The sequence below is a fragment of the Penaeus monodon genome, chromosome 30, assembly GCF_015228065.2.
Source record: "Penaeus monodon isolate SGIC_2016 chromosome 30, NSTDA_Pmon_1, whole genome shotgun sequence".
Lineage (NCBI taxonomy): Eukaryota > Metazoa > Arthropoda > Malacostraca > Decapoda > Penaeidae > Penaeus > Penaeus monodon.
The window spans coordinates 27,525,289-27,525,830 of NC_051415.1; positions in this window are offsets into that span (position 1 = coordinate 27,525,289).

The following is a 542-nucleotide window of genomic DNA, read 5'->3' on the forward strand; positions in this document are numbered from 1 at the left end:
TTTCTCGAACGTTCTTCCCAAGCAACAGCGGAGTTTTAGCGGAGGGGATTGGGGGGCGCTGGAGTTGCGGGGGGGGGGGGGGTCACTCAAGGCCCCGAAACTATGCCATAAACGTCGTTGGCCGTTTTATAGAGTCACTAAGATAAGTGCCGCGGGGAGTCAGATGTCGGTAAGGGTGATCTATCCTTTGCGATATGAGGGAATCTCGAATTTAAGTGACTGCAGTTTCTTAGATCTGTCTTGAGTCCCACGAGAGGAGACGATATCGCCACCGTCACATTATTAAGCGCAAAGTGCTATTGTTGTGGTAGCTGTGGTCGTCATAGTAGTGGAAGTGATAGTTAGAGTGGCTGCAGCTCTGCGTTATGGTGACTGTGGTTGCGGTACGTTGGTCTGGTTGAATAAAAAGTGAATAAAGTGAATAAAGTGAAAAGACGAGCGCTGTGACTCATAACGTTTTGTTTGAGAAGGACTATTGGTAGCGAAACATGCTGTGCGGGAGATAGAGGTGATGTGAGGACTTGATGTTAGAAGGAGCTAGA